This window comes from Miniopterus schreibersii (genome assembly GCF_964146895.1).
Source record: "Miniopterus schreibersii genome assembly, chromosome: 17".
NCBI lineage: Eukaryota > Metazoa > Chordata > Mammalia > Chiroptera > Miniopteridae > Miniopterus > Miniopterus schreibersii.
Genome location: NC_138117.1, coordinates 17,519,079 through 17,532,138, shown reverse-complemented (window position 1 = coordinate 17,532,138; position 13,060 = coordinate 17,519,079). Strand labels below are relative to the sequence as shown.

At 44.9% G+C, this 13,060-nt stretch overlaps 1 protein-coding gene across 1 annotated transcript in view; it reads left to right on the top strand.

Moving 5' to 3' along the window:
• Nucleotides 1–1,704: 1,704 nt before the first annotated feature.
• The window catches only part of ATP6V1H (ATPase H+ transporting V1 subunit H), a 70,665-nt gene continuing 59,309 nt past the window's right edge, over nt 1,705–13,060 (top strand). The window contains exons 1-2 of the mRNA XM_081117013.1: nt 1,705–1,843; nt 9,225–9,354. The gene's annotated coding sequence lies outside the window, so the exon portion shown is untranslated. The remainder of the gene's footprint in view (nt 1,844–9,224; nt 9,355–13,060) is intronic.

The following is a 13,060-nucleotide window of genomic DNA, read 5'->3' as shown; positions in this document are numbered from 1 at the left end:
GTTAGGGAGGAGCTGGGGCCCTGCGGGCGTCCGGGTGAGGCCAGGGAGGGGCATGGTGGGGACGACGGTACTCACGGGCACCGACGAGCGCTGCCCAGCGCTGGCGTCCCCTTCCCGGCGCAGGGGTCCCCCGGGGGTCGGCCAGGCAGCGAGAGGCGCCCCGCGAGCCCCGCCGCTGGCCGGGCGGGAAGCGGCCGCCGCGGAGCCTCAGGAGGGGTCTCCGGGGAGGCGAGAGAACCGCGCGGGGTTGGAGAGCGCGCTAGAAGGAGGCCGAGCAGCTTCGGGGCGGCGGGGGAATCTGGGATCTGCGCGGGGCCGGAGAAGGGAAGGGGGAGGGGTGGGAGGAGGGGAGAGACAAACCGGCGTGCGGTTCCTGCTGGGTCCAGGTACACACGGACTGAGGAAAACGCGCCCTCGTGTCTTTACTGCAGCACTACTTTGGGGATGCAAGAGAAGGTTGGTGAGGGCAAAAGAAAAGGCCTCTGGTTAGGTTCTCTGCCCCTCACTTTCCTTCCCCCCCTTTCTTCCCCTCCCCCCGCCTCCCTTGCCCCCCACTCCCCTCTTTCTAACACCAGGCCATTCCAAGTGCGGTCCCTGGAGCAGCCGCTTCCCTAAAAAGTTGTTAAAAACGCAGAATCGTCGACCCTACCGCACCTCCTGCATCAGAATCTGGTGTTAACATTCTCAGGGGATCCGTATGCACACAGAGGCCACGTGCCGCGTACCGAAGGGCCTGCGCGCACATCTCTTGATTCTTTAGGATTTGGGTGAAAATCTCCTAGTTCACTTTTGCAACCCTCGTTCTTCCTCCCCTGTCTCTCGCCCTCTCTCTTTCTCTGCCCTTTGCCACCTAGAGCTCTACCTGCCAGAGGCACAGAAGGTGGAAATTGGTTACCAGTTTCTGCTGGGATAGGTGCCTGGGAGAGGGATCCCACACGCGCCTCGGGCTGGAGGGGGAAAGGGCCTGGCTGAACTGGCTTTGGTTGTGCTGGGTGGGGTCGGTGGGACGGCAGACCTGTCGGGGCCCTTAATTAAGGATACACTCCGCACAGGCCCTCTTCCTGCACTTTCTGTGCCCATCTTAGTCTCTGGAACACGGGCCTTTCCACCTGCCACTTGTTGCTTAGGAGACCTAGTGGCCGGGGGGAAGGTAAAACCCTTGCTTTTCTCCTTGGAAAGTCGAAGGAAGGATTAATTGAGAAGTTAGAAGTCCAGGGTCCTGGGCTCAGACTCGCGACTAACTTGACGGCTAACCTCGGGAAAGTCTCTTACTCTCAGACTATCTGGGTCCTTTATAAAGTAAAGGGGTTGAGCGCGGCGGCTTTCCGAGGTCGCGGGTTTTGAGAAGCTCTCAGGGCTTCTTGGTCCGCTAACTTGTATCGAAGTTTCAAACCGGAACCCAGCCCGGCCAATCCAAACAGCCCCCTCGAGCAACACAAAAAGGCACTTTAATCCGACTGTGAAAAGCAGGAGTGGCCGTGGCCAAGAAACACGAAGGTGGAGGAGGGAAGCGGCGTGAAAGTGACAGGCCGGCTGGGCGCGCGCCAGGGGGTCCGGCGCGCGGGGCGCGGGGCGCGGGTCTCAGGGGCCCTGCGGCCGCTCTCCAGGGTCCTGAAGGCGGCCGGGCGCGATTCCACCGCTCCGCAGCGCCCGCGGCCGCCGTGTTTCCTTTCCCCGGGGGAAGTCTTGTGGGAAGCGATTGTCAAGAGGGAGGGAGGAAACCTAGCAACCCGTTCTCATTCATGAGGCCCTTTCTGGGGAGCTGCCGAGCGCGCTGGCGGATTTGTCTTTCGCTCGTTTGTATGCGCCCCGGGAGAGGTTGGAGCTCGGCTTGCATTTCCGAGTAAGTTCACACACTCTTTCATTTCCCCTCATTACTTTTCCCGGAGAACCGGGTCGCTCTCCTAGTCCTGTGGCTCTTCTCGCCCCTGCCCCCGCTTTCTGGCGCCGCACGTTTATTTCAGCGGTTGGAGCTGGGAGCTCGGGAGGCTTCTGGAGAATCGCCAGCAGCTCGCTCGAGGGGGGGGGCGGGGGGGGCAGGAGCGATTTGGAAAAGGCTCAGAGCCGGCCTTGGTGCCCGGCGTTCTTCTCGCCAGGGGAGGACCGCAAGGGACGCGGCCCTTCGGCTGGGGTTTGGGGTGGGGGCTCAGCGGACCCCAAGCGAGCTCGCCGCCTTGGCGCGGCTGGACCCGGGCACCCGCGGGGTGGCGGGCAGCGGCAGGGGCCGAGCGCCTGGAGCGGGGTGTCGCGCGGCCTCGGGGAGCTCGGGGACGTGGGCGTCGGGCGGACTCCGTGCTAAGGAAGTTTAGAGAGAACGCGCTCGGTCCCCGGCGACTCAGAGCTAGGCTTTCACGCAAAGGCTTGGACAAAGCGGAAAACGACGAAAGTGAGCGGCAGGCACCCTTCTGCGACACACGCCCCACTCCACGAAACCTCCACGGGCCTTTCGGGGGTCCCAGACTTTGCGTCTCCGGCTCTGCTTCCAGACGGTTTTGTGAGAATGTGTGACCCTGTGTTCTGACTCTCTTCCCCTCTCGCAGCAGCCCTTCTTTCTAAGACATTTGCAACCCTTCCCGCCCCCGCTTCCCTCCACGCTTCATTAGGCATTTTGCTTCGGTCCTGTGCTTCAAGACAGAGACACTTGTGAGGGAAATAGAGGAAATATTCAAGCAGAATTAAAGTCCCAGACTCAGTCCCAGAAACACAAAGCTCGGGCTCCTTTGCTCTTCTGGAGACAGTCCCCTTTCACCCTTCCCTAGAGTGGTGTTTCCTCCCCACATCAGCAGCCTCTCCCCAGTTCTGGCTTTAATTAGTGGGGGGCGGGGGGGGGGTGAAGCATGGTAAGTGGAGGGTGCTAAAATCCACTTACTTCTTTTGGCCCTTGCGGCAAGGACAGAGCTACACAGTATCAATGTAGCCACAAAGTTCTATCTGAGCAAACTTACCTGAGGAAAGACCTGCCTGAGGTCTTTCCAGAGAGTTCATTCTCTCGTTTAGGCCTCTAGATTCTAGAGGACAGCCTGCAGGTTTCAAAGATGTTAGCCACAAAATGGAATCATCTTGGAATCTGTGTTCCTGAAAGCACTGCTCCTTAGGGAATACTTTATTCTGATGGAATATCCACTTTCCTGATTAATCATGTTGGCTATTGAACCACACAGAGCAGAAAAGCACAGTGCTCCGAGTCAATACAAAGTCTCATCCCTTGAAAGGCAAATTGAAATTTTTCATTTACTCCCAAGTAGTACCATTTCATAAAGGAAGCATCCTTTATGGAGTAGGGTGGGCCCCTAATCTAGTACGGCTGGTGTCCTTATAAAAAAGGGAGATTTAAACACAGACATGCACACAGGAAGAACGCCGTGTGAAGATGAAGGCGGAGATCACAGGGATGCACCTACAGGCCAAGGGATGCCAGGTTGCCAGCAACACCAGAAGCTAGGAAGAGGCATGGACTAGTTTCTCCCTCAGAAGGTATTTGGCCACAAGACTGAAACGTGGAAACCCCGACTGAGCTTCCAACCTGCTGGCTTGCCCTACAGACTTCAGACTTGCCAGCCTCCAATATATCCTGTTGGTCCTGGTAGCCTGGAGAACCTTGGCTAATACACCCTAATGGGAGTACTATCTATCATCTTTCACCTGGACTATTAGAATATCCCCACAACTGGTATTTCTTCTCCTTTGCCTTATCCTAATTTTTAGTATAGTCTCAATACGGAAGCCAGACATCCTTCTAAATGTAGGTCAGATGATGTCATGCTGCAACTTCAAACTTTCAATTGGCTTCTTATTTCAGAGTAAAATCCAAAGTCCTTACACCAGCCCTCAAGGCACCAAGTGAATGTTCCCACCCTACCTCTAAGACCCCCTTTTCTTATACAGCACTTATTGCCATCTGACATCCAATATCGTCACTTGTTTATGTGTATGATTTTGTTTATTGCTATATCAATAGTGCCTAGAACAATGTTTGACCCTTAACAAAATGCTCAATACATATTTGTTGGACAAATGAATTAACAAACAAACTTCAATATCATTCAACCATAAAAAGGAATGGAATTCTGATACATACCACCACATGAATGAACCTTGAAAACGTAATACTAAGTGAAAAAAGCCAGACACAAAAGAACAAATATTGGCCCTGGCAGGTGTGGCACAGTTGGTTAAGCATCGTCTGGTGCGCTGAAAAGTCACTGGTTCGATTCCCAGTCAGGGTGTGGTCAGGGCACGTGCCCAGGGCTGGATCCCTGGTGCATGCCAGAGGTGTGCAGGACGCAGCTGCACTGGAGGCAGCCAATGGATGTCCACCCCCCTTTCCTCTCCCTTCTCTCTCTAAAAATCAATGGTAAAAATATCCTCAGCTGAAGAGTAACAACAACAACAACACATATATTTAAAAACCAGAAAACACACACAAATACTGTATAATTCTATTTATATGAAGTACCAAAATTAGGCAAATTCATATAGGTAGAAAGTGGTTACCAGGGGCTGGGGAGAGAGGATAACGGGGAGTTATTGTTTAATGGATGCAGAATGTTTGAATTGATGAAAAAGTTCTGGAAATAGATGGTGGCGATGGTTACACAACCTTATGGCTGTATTTAATGCCACTGAATTATGCACTTAAAAATAGTTAACATGGTAAACTTTATGTTATTTAATATGATACTCAAAACCCTTCAGGGTGTGGGCTATGCAAAGTTATCACAATGTTACTGACTATATTCCCTATGCTGTACTTTATGTCCCTATAGCTTATTTATTTTGTAACTGAGAGTTTGTACCTTTCATTCCCCTTCACATTTTCCACTCATTCCTCCACCCTTTCCCCTCTGGGAACCATCAGTTTGTTCTCTGTATTTTTTAGTCTCTTTCTGTTTTGTTTATTTGTATTTTTTTAAAATTCCCTATATGAGTGAAATCGTACAGTATTTGTCTTTCCCTGTCTCTCTAGGTCAATCTATGTTGTTGCAAATAGCAAGGTTTCATTATTTTTTACTGCTGAGTAATATTCCATTACATCTATGGAATATACAATGTAATATATGTGGAATTTATATACATTACATCTTTATCCATTCATCTGTCAACGCCCGCCAAGGCTGCTTCCATATTTTGGCGAATGTAAATAATGCTGCAATGAATACAGCACATGTCTTTTTGAATTTGTGTTTTCTTTTTCTTTGGATAAATACCCAGAAGTAGAATGGATGGGCCATACGCTCGTTCTGTTTCTATATTTTTAAGGAACCTTTGAGCCTGTGTTCTTTCTTCGGTAACATTCTGTATCTCCAGAGAGCAGGAAGGGGATTGTTACAGCAGAGCAAAACCCCTGGAGAGAGCCCCAGAGACAGCCTGCCTCCCCAAGCATGCACTTAGCAGCATCCCCATGGTGACTTCCCCAGCTCTCTTAATTAAATTACAGCAGCCTCCTTACACAATTCCTGCCTGGAGCCTACACAGCGCCTATGTCCACTGCAACCTCTCCCCGACCCTGTGGATGGAGTGATCTTTCCAAAAGGCAAACGTGATCATGTTACTTGCCTCCCTCTAACCGTGAATTGGCTCCTTATTTCTCTACCGTACTTAGTGTGGCGTAAAGACCTTTTCTTGAGTTGTTGCTCTGCACTCTGTTTACTTACCCACAATTCTCACTATTCCTTTGTACCCAAAGCTTCAATCACATTAAGGTTCCTTCAGTTCCTAAAATCCTCTTGTTCAGTCCTGTTCTAGGCACTTCATTTAAAACTGTTCCCTCTGCTCAAATCACGCCCCTTTCCCAATTTGCTCCTCCTCTTCTCCCCCAGGGCAATCTCCTATTTAGCCCTCAAGTCTTGGCTTGCATGCCATTTCCTTGGGGACGCTTTCCCAAGGTGGGTTAGCTGCCTGTCTGCTTTCTCTTATCCTGACACTGCTTGCACTGTACTGTGGCCTCGGTTCCCCTTTAGACTCTAAGCCCTGTGAGTATCAGAGCTTTGCCTTATTTAGAACTGTCTTCCCAAAACCTGAAGCAGTACTAGGACACAGTGTGTACTCAGTTCTTGTTATATGAATGGATGTAGAAAGGACATGATCTGGAGTTGATAGTTATTAACGCTGGGTAATGGGTACGCAGGGTTTTATTATGCTATTTTTCTCCACTTTGATGTATGTTTGACATTTTCCATAATAAAAATATTTTTAAAAAGGACATGATTTTAAACACTGTATCTTCTCTCTTCTTACATTCCTATAGATAGAAACTATGGGATAGAAGCTGCCGCGATTCCATGTGCAAGCCTCATGGGAATGTGCTGAGAGAGGCCTGATGCAAGAGGGAACCTGGGCCCGCCTTGCTCGGAGAGCCTGCACTCTATTTGTTCCCATCAGCCCCTGGCCAGACCCACCGATTTCACACTGACGGGCACAAAAATAAACAAACAAAATGGCAAGAACAAGGGAAGTCATTGTTCTGTCCAAAGTGGACAGTCTGTGACGGGCCTCAGGAAGGCTGCCTGGGCTTTGCAGCCTGTCCAGTGGTTCCTCATAAACGGGGCTTTGTGTGAGCCTCTCTTGGGCTGTGCGGGCCCTGTTGTTCTAAAGCTTTCTTCCTCTCTGGCCTGGCTGCTCAGTGAACTTGTTAGCAATCATGGATTTCTTTGAGTTGGACTCGACTGAATTAAATTGCTTTGCTTGGCATTTTAGAAAGGATGTTTTTCTTGAGGAAGCTGGAGTTTGGTACTGCTTTGAAATTACACATTTTGGGGCCATTCAAGATTCATAACTATTATTAAATTCCTTCAAGACACATGAGACATTTGGCTAAAGGAAGATTTTAACAATGACTTTAGCTTAAAGAGGTCAAGAGAAAAATGAATATCTTTAAGGTTTCACCCAGATGGTGGGAATAAAGCAGGGAAATAATGCACTTCTGTCTACTAATCAACTGGCCAATCAATATTGTCTGGGCTCTTAACCATGGGCCCAGTAGGTGCGAGGCCCGGCCTGTAGCTTGGAATTAACTAGGTTAACAACTGTTGTGGGATAAACTGGCTACAAACATATGGATTCCAGGGGTTCCCCAGGACAGCAGTGCCGGATGAATGGGAAGCCTGGATCCAGGGATGCAGACTGGCTTTTTATTTTAATTTTTTAATTTTTTTATTTTTTAAAAATATATCTTTATTGATTTCAGAGAGAGGAAAGGAGAGGAGGGGAGAGAGAGAGAGAGAGAGAGAGAGAGAGAGAGACAGAAACATCAATGATGAGAGAGTCATTGATTAAGCCCACAACCGGGCATGTGCCCTGACTGGGAATCGAACCCTGATCGCCTGGATCCCAGGTCGACGCTCAACCGCTGAGCCACGCCCAGCCGGGCCAGACTGGCTTTTTAAAAAAATTCAAAGTATCTGATTAAAAAACAACAACTCGTGAAATTACATGTGACAGGTATTATTGTCTTGATTTTATAGATGATAAAACCAAACTCAGATAATTAAACTGAACTTGGACCTCAATTATAAAAGCAGTACTTAGTTGCCTGGGGACAGTTTGTACCTGGGTATACTGAAAGGATGCACATTACTGAACTTTTTCAGTTGGAAAAAAGATGTTTTCGAGTAATCAGATTTCAGTTAGTTACAACTGAGCCTTGGGTTTTTACCGGTTTGAAATCCTGCAGTGCGTGAATTTCCACCAGATGTCACCATTTGCCATTCTATCACTCTCTTCAGTCTTGCTTCTAAAAAGTATCAGAAAAGAAGAGCCCATTTTGCTCTTGGGCTCCTCAGAATGGTTATTGTGTCTGGGTATGAGGTGGAGGGCTGTGAGCTCTGAACCTTGACTCAGTGAGATGGAATTTGAAAATGTAGTGAGCCGTTTGCTGCCCTGATTTCCAACCCTTTGTGATTTCATGTATCTAAGAACCAGCCAATTTCTGATGGATGAGTCAAGTAGAGTTATAACCTGGCCTTTGGCCATTGCCGCACAGAAAAAGAGGAGGCTTTGAAGTGAAGGGGGGACACCAGGAATGCTGCAGTTTCTCAGTGATCAACAGTAGAAGCCAGTGCCAGATGGGGCTGGGATTTGGACCAGGCTTGAGCGCAGCTTCTGAGAAGGGGCCAGAAACAGCCCCAAACACCAGGCCTCTCACCTGCTCAAATTTTATATGTCCCAAATTACACTACTGGAAGTTCATTCCTTTGGATCTAATATTAGCATTCCCTGTAGATTTTGTGAGCAACAATATATTAATTATTTTACACCTAAGTGCAAATAAATTTCAACTTTATTTTTTTTCTAATGGGAGAAACCAGGCCGGAATGAGAGAATGAGGTGCCTAGGGTGTGCCTGGGGATGTTGCGGAAGGGGATAAGGTGAGGGGTGGGGGAGAGAGAGAGGAAGGCAGGCTTCTCTTATATCCCAGTTTGGCCCAGACTAATGGCGTTTATTGGCTGATCATATGCTCATTTTTTAAACCAGCAACAAAGTGTCTATATAATTAAATGCATGTCCTCCTTGGAAGGTGCTGATGGAAATAAAGCTCTCTTTTCAACTAAAACTTCAAAAAATATATCCTTCCCAACATGTGACCTCCTGGGCAAAAGGTCACAGATGAAAGTCTCAAATAAATGGGGCTAAATTCAACTTGCAGACATGGAGAGAGCAGATTTATTACAGAACTGGGAGATGTGTGAACTTCATGATACCAGATGCTTTCATCATTTCTTTCTGGTAATGTTTGATGCATACTGTTTGGTCTTACTTTGCTCAACTATTTTTGCACAGCCTTGAGTAACTTTTAGTGATGACTTATAGGTAAAAATATTCATGTTCCAGTGTGTCTGGGTTATCAGATGATCACTCTGTCTGACTCAAGAGAGCAGCGAGAGTCACACAAAACCTTCACAGTCCACCTGTGTCCCCTGGGGTGGAGGTGGGGTGCTTGGTGACTCTAGACTTTAGTTGCTATGGGGCCCATCCACAGAGCTTTGCTAAACAGGGCATAAACAGAGGAGATGTGTGGATTTATCTCTGAGATGTGTTTACAGGCATAACTGGGAGATAATGTGGGTTCCATTCCAGACCACAGCAATAAAGTGACATTTTTGGTTTCCTAGTGCATATAAAAGTTAGGTTTACATTATACAGGGGTCTTTTAAGTGTGCAATAGCATTATGTCTACAAAAACCCACAATGTACATATATTAATTAAAAATACTTTATTGTTAAAGGAACCATCACCTGAGCCTGTTGGAAGAATGGCACCAATGGACTTGCCTGACACAGAGTAACCCACAAACCTTCAATATTGAAAAGCACACTGTCTGTGAAGTTCAATAAAGCAAAGCACAATAAAATGAGGTATGCCTGTATAAAGTTTGTGAATGCCAAACATAAAAATGCCGTACTCAAACATCTAAATCAGGGCTGCCTTCTTTGAGCATTGTGGCTGCTTTGGGAAACCCATAGGCAGATTCAAAGCTGTAGTTGCTCAAAACATGTGCTGGACAATTCCTTCAAGGCTGTCTCATAATCTACAGGAGGGCGAGGACTGACTGTGCAAGGGGTGGATACTAAATCCACACTGGACCAGTTCTGTCTTCTGGGAATTGGAAATGAGAACATGGAGATGCAATGACAGGAATCTGTCAGTGCCAAGTTGTTTTTCTAGAGTCTCCCACAGACTCCTGGGCTCAGGTTCCTGAGCAGCCAGGTTCCTGCCTTCCTGCTGTTTCCTTTTATCTTCTCATCACATGCAATTTGAACAGGCAGTTAGAAAAATGTGTGAAGACTATGTTTATGATGTATTAGTTCATTTTCAGTCTTATTTTGAATAAAAGTTCTTGGAATAATTCGGTCTATCACTTGAAAATGAATCCTTACAATTTTCAGTGTTGAGAATTCAAAATCATATAAACAAAATATATTCTTATGGAAAAACATATTTGATTACATCGTTGTTGTTAAATTAAATTACTTATGTAGTGCAAAATTTGGTTTCATTCTTGAATATTTGAATATATTCCCAATAGTCTCTGCATGGTTTAAACTATTATCTTTCAACATAATTTGCTTTATTTTAAATTCCCGTTTTCCAGTCATTTTAAATCCAGTAGCTATAAAGCCATTCCACAGAAGTTTCCAAAATAAACTCCCAAATGATTCAAGCCTAATCTGAATTGGTTTTACCCACAGAATGGAAATAAACAGTTCACACAGAACCTCTAACAAGTTTACGATCTAATGTTCCCAGTAGAGTTCACTTACATCTCTACCTTGTAAGAAGGCAAAAGTTTAATATAAATTAGCTAGGATGTTTGCAGTGATTTTATGGTTCTGTAAAGGCTGGTTTGATGTTGGCAGGAAAGCAAACATGATTTTATGAGACCTTTTGAACAGTGGAGATGAGACTTAGATATATTTTTTCCTAACCATTAATTTAAAATCTGAGAGTTAATAAAACTTATGTAAGAAAAAAACAACACATACCATAATAGTTCACTGACAGCAACCAGGATTTTTACAATATTGTTTTTAGACTTGCAAACAGGATTTTTTTGTCATTTTTAAAGATTTTTCTGAACAATCAAGATCCATTGTGCTACCCAATGAGTGTCTGAATCATTCTGATATATATATAGGATATGGAAAGTTGTTTTTTAATTTATTTTTTGTTTAATTTTAAAGGTTAAATCTTAAGTTCTAGTCTTCAAGATTAAAACATTTTTATTTGGACAGACTTACAGCATTTAATTCTGAGCTATGCTGATTATTTGTTAGACATTAACACATGCCCACCCCCACTACACCAAATAATCTTTTAAGAGATAATTCTATTAATAGTTAAGAGGACTTACAGACTTAAACTGTACTTTTTACAAAGATACACACAATGCTAAGCAGGAAAACTGTCTCATTTTGGGGAAATAATGTTATCTGGTGGTAGAATTTCATGCTTAGGAAATTCACTTTATAAAACTACAATTTTAGGAAAAACACCCCTTTGCTTCTTAATGTCCTTATGTTCCTTAATTAATATATTAATTTTTTCCTCTGGCAATTTTGTAGAAAGTAGTCTATAATTTTTCTTTTATTACTATATGGGATATAATCTTTATATCAGAGACAAACATTCAAGGGTTAATAGCAATAGCCATAAAATTTGTCAAAGTTTTCTGCTTTTTAAAATATTATCTCCTGAAACAAACAAACAAACAAAACATAAATAAAGAGTCATTTGTCTTGGTAAAGGGAAGTTGTTTAGGTTGGGGAAAATTGCACAGATGAGGTAATTATCATTAAGGTTCTTGGTGTTTCTCTTGGGGTTGATTTGAAAACAATTTTAACATAACATCAATAAGATAAAGCAACATAACATCAATAAGATAAAGCGAGCAATGGCTCTAAAGCTTTCTTAGGTTTGATATTCTTTGTCTATAAACCCTTTCCTTGTCAAGAAAGGATCGTGGATTGAGGAGATTGTCTTACCTTGATATCATGCATAGCCTTGGTGCCCCCTTCCTTTTTGGTGGTTTGGTGAATATTTGCATTATATGCCTCAGCCCTAGGCAGGGGCAGAAATTGCTTCCATATGGATGGCCTGGAGAAATGTTTCTGGAGGCATTGTTAGTTGTCTTGGGAAAGCTTGGGCATGTTTTATAATAAAGGATCCAAATGAGTCCTGTAACCTGATTTTAACACCACCAGCCCAAAATCCATTCTATTTCTCTTCATTTGGCTAATGACGAGCTGTGTCTCAGTCCCCTGGGGACCGCCTTGGAAAGTGACACTAATCCAAGCGAAAGGATTATCTGTTTTGTGGATCAGCAGTTCATCCACAGATATTTAGTGCTCTATTTCAGGTAGGGCCTCCTATTTTGAATGTCTAGGTATGTTACGACTGCCCTCTACAGGTAGAAATGTATTCCTAATTAAAATTTAATCCTAAATCAAAACTGAAAGAAATGATTCAAGTGATATATTGCTTAGTATACAATGATAAAGGAAATAGATTGCTTGGCAGAATTCTGTACTAGCGGTGTGTGGTAGGGAATCTTGGGCTATGCGACTGAGAGGCAGATGGTCCGCCTAATCTATTTAGGTTCCTTAAAACATCATTTTAGTACCAGTCAGCTTTGTGGCTAGAAATGTATGCTAAACCCATACCCAAACTTAAGGCAAGGATTATCCCTCTTTATGTCATGTAGAATTAAAGTGGATTTCTTATGAGGTAACTAATCATCTAATGATTAAGGCAAGATTTGGCTTGTGACATCATATTTCATACTTGTCCTCAATGGACAAAAACTAAAAGTGTTTAACTTAAAAAAGGGAACACAGGGATGTCTGTTTTCATCACTCTCGAGATGGGGAGAGTTGCTACGATTATCCAGGGGGCCTTAATCTAATCATATCAGAGCCCACAAAATCAGAGAACCCTTCCCAGCTGTCCTCAGAGAAAGATACGGTACCACGTTGCTGACTTTGAAGATGGAGGAAGTGGGTCCTAAGCCAGGGCAGCCTCTCAACACTGGAGAAGGCAAGGATGCAGATTCTCCCCCAGAGCCTCCAAAAGGAACTCAGCCCTGCCAGATAGTCCAGTGAGACCCACCTCAGATAGTCTGTGTTGGCTTACGCCAGGAAAATTGCAACAATTTGTCACAGCAGCATTAGAGACATTATACAATATTATATACTATTATTTTAGGTATTAATAATCAGTGTATAATATTGGTTTTGATTGTTTTTAAATCTTGGCCTAAATTGAACATTCATAGCAGCTAGATTGAACATTCGTAGTAGAGATGCATTGGTTAACTTAGAAATCCCTGTCAGTACTTATCAACAAAAATACGCTGCTCGGTACACCCGGCCACTAGGTGCGGAGATTCCAGTGGTGTCACTCAGTATCGGAAAGACCGCAGCCGAGCCTTGGAATGGGGAAAACTTGGGCTCAAGGTAGGATTGTCAGGTTAAAATAATGGGCGCCCTGTAAACTTTGAATTTTAGATAAACACGAATCATTATTATTATTTAAAGGATAGTTTAATGATTTTGAGAGAGAGAG